General features: G+C 44.6%; 1 long non-coding RNA gene across 1 annotated transcript in view; it reads right to left on the reverse strand.

Moving 5' to 3' along the window:
- LOC102673081 overlaps window positions 1–1,814 on the reverse strand; it is a 22,291-nt gene extending 20,477 nt beyond the window's left edge. Inside the window, exon 1 of the long non-coding RNA XR_422492.2 lies at window positions 1,468–1,814. This is a non-coding gene — a long non-coding RNA (uncharacterized LOC102673081). The remainder of the gene's footprint in view (window positions 1–1,467) is intronic.
- Between the last annotated feature and the right edge of the window lie 1,489 nt (window positions 1,815–3,303).

The raw sequence follows: 3,303 nt of genomic DNA on the forward strand, positions 1-3,303 counted from the left end.
GCCGAGTATTCCGAGTTTGCAAGAAAAATACCGCTAAATGAAACAGCGGTGAATGTATCAAAGTTCTAAAAAGAGAAATCGGTGAGCGTACAATCTGTCGCGGTTTCCTTAAGAAGCAAAACTTTACTACTCGGATTTGATCTTGGGAATGGTCGGATGAAATTGCCCATAAGCACACCCGAGTCTCTCCCAGCGGTGGACGGAGCAAGAGTGCGACTTATCGAAACTCTTTCCAAACTTTTGCGAGAGGTCTTTTCCTCGGCTCATCACTTCTGCTTCGCCCTCCCTCCCTCCCTTATTGACTTTAAGTCCGCCATTTCGAAACTCCTCGCCCCCCCACACCCCCTTTCTCCGCTAACTCGATATACTCGTCGATCGAGATTAAACAAATTTCTACTTCTTCGAGAAGATAAAATACTATTTCGATCTATTCGAGCGAATCTTCGTTAACGTTTCGCCCGATTTATGCCTCGAATTCATGCGAGACGCTGCATTCTAAATTCCATCGGGAAATATTCTTTCTCTTCTCGGCCTAGACTGGTAATCTTAATAAGAAACGAAGATAATCGAATGGACGGAATATTAACGACGGAACGTTTCGAAAAATTGAAGATCTTTCGAGGAGAATTGAAATTTCGGTAAAGTATTCTAACGGGAGGGTTGTATCCGAGACAAAAAGCGTTAAGAAAGAATACGCGAATCGTGTTGGAAGAGTTATATTCGATATACGGCGCGTGTAACGTGCAGTATCGACTGTTTCCCCGTTGGGAGTCACCGCGTTACAAGGAAAACCGAGAGGATGCGTGAGGTAGATACAGGTAAACGTATCAATCCCCTTCCTAGTGAATTAAATAGACCATGCCTGGCCCAATCCCTGGATTATTGGATCTCTCTCTCTCTCTCTCCCTCCCCTCGAAAGTGGACAGAATTTCACTTACCGCCCTCCTGGCCACTCTCGAGGGCATCCCGTTGATAGCCACGTCGCTATCTCTCTACGTCATAGTAACGTGTCTATTACTTAATCATCTCGAATTTCAAGCTAAATTCATTTACGCCGACGAAGACGAAAAATCGGAACGAAGGATATATAGGGTGAGGTAAAAATCGATAGAGAAATTGAGAAAAAGAGAAATTCTTCTCGCAACGATGATAAGATTTGTTTAAAGAAAAGAGAGGAAAAAAAGGGAGGGAAAAATGGAGGATAGGGAAGATGGAGAGGAAAGGAGGATTCTTAGAGAGGCTGATAATTTACGAACTCGGTGGATCAGAATCATCTTCCCCTTCCTACCCATCCGCGATTTACTAGCCAATTTCGAAAGTGCGAGGCGTTGCTGGTACTTAGACGTTTCTCCCTTTTAGGAGATCGAATGGCATGACGGAATACGGGGCAGGGGGGGGAGGGAAGAGAGAGGTTAGAGCGGAGAGTTAGAAAATGGAAGCTTCAATTTCAATTTAAATAGTTCTTACCTCACCTTCGGCCACCGGAATCTTTCCCTTTACTCGATACGTCCGTTTTCTTCTTCTTCCTCCTCCTCCTCTCCAACGGGGAGGAAGGAAGCGCGGGCTTACGCTTACGTATACGTACGCTACGTACATACGGAAATGGAAGAAGGCGACGAAAAAGGGAATAAAAAGGGGATATTCCGCGAGAGAGGGTAGTTTCTTGCCACACGGGTGAAATCCAATATTCGGACAACGAACGAGAATCTCGCCACTTCCATCTTCCGCGCCTTCCTTACTTCCTTCCAATTTATATATCGCGCCCCGATCCGTCTCCTATCCGAATCTTTTCTTCTCCGCCAAACTCATCGAACGATCTTCTTTTCCTTTATTCAAATCCCCCAAGAATTTCCCTTTCTCTTTCCACTAAAATGAGAAATAACGAATCGTATCGTTACGAGGAGGAGAGGGGATTTCCCGTTTGCGTCAATTAAATCTAATTACTCGATTATTCTCGTAAGGGTAACGTCCATCTAATTATCGTTTGACCAAAGTACCACGCGGTATTAATAGCTGGGCATAGCTCGGCCCACGCTCTCTACCACCACCACCACCATTGCCGCCATTTTCTCTCCTCTCTATTAGGGTACGTGACGGTGCACGTGTACGCGCACGTAACGAATAAACGTGCATGTGCCACGTGCGTATGTGTATTTAGGTGTCGTAACCTGACAACCGAGAGAAAGAAAGAACGAAAGTAAAGTTGGAGCCACGAGGTCAACAGGGGTTAAATCGTTCCTTTGACCAGCCAGTCGGCCGTTACCGCACCAGACCTGTTACGGCCCCATCCACGTAATTCTCCATGCAAACTGCGAATGTTGTACGCGCCCGCCCTGCCCCTATCAGTTTACTTACGAACGGATGAATCGTGAGCGAATTCCATACCTCGTTGTCGGATAATTACTACGAGGGAAACGTTCCTTCGAGGTTAATCGACCTTTATACGGATGCCGTAAGTGTTCGAACCAGCTCCATCTTTATACTCCTCTGTATCGTCTCGAGCAAAAATTTATTATATAAATATTCGAAAACGTAAAAAGAAAAGAAACGATTTTCTCTATTCTTATCTTCCTTCTTATCGCGTGTATATACGCGATTTTCTTCGAACCAGTTCCTTACTTATATACGAGTTAACTTATAATCCCGATGGAGCGCGGTTGGTGGTGTTGTTACACCAATGACCATTTCGTCGTTTATTAAAAATAACTGGAGTTTCAAAGTTTTCTCCGGCGAAAGCAGCCAGTAGAGTTCTAATTGCGGTAGAGACTCTCGACCGAGTACGATGTTCGTACGTCGTATTCGCCTAACTTTCAACGGTTGTACGCTCGGCGAACGCCGGCTTTGCATACGTACGCGTGCAGCCAAGTTCGAGCAACTGGAAGATTGAAAAACCAAGTCTTCTTACGTAACTCGCCTCTCCGCTTCCAACATAACGTTTTCTACCATTTTTTTTTTTTTTTTTTTTTTTTTTCGTTGAAATCACGATTCCATCGAGTCATCGACGAGCGAGAAGAAGATTTGCGAGAAAGATGACGCAATTTCTTTCTTTCTTTTCGATTTCATTTCTCGTTTTATACTTTTCGTGATATATATATATATACGATTCGGTTTATCCCTACAATTTTTAACCAACGCGTTGTTCGCAAAGCGATATAAAAGGGAAGAGAAGATTCGTCGGTGCATATCGGCCAATGAAAGAGCGAGCATCCGAATGAAAGAGGAACAATTTTCCTCCGAGTTGTACGCGGGAGCAACTTTTTCTCGAGAAAGCATCGTGGTGGTGGTGGTAACTCGACGTTCGAC

The sequence above is a fragment of the Apis dorsata genome, unplaced genomic scaffold (genome assembly GCF_000469605.1).
Source record: "Apis dorsata unplaced genomic scaffold, Apis dorsata 1.3 scaffold_525, whole genome shotgun sequence".
Classification (NCBI taxonomy): Eukaryota; Metazoa; Arthropoda; class Insecta; order Hymenoptera; family Apidae; genus Apis; species Apis dorsata.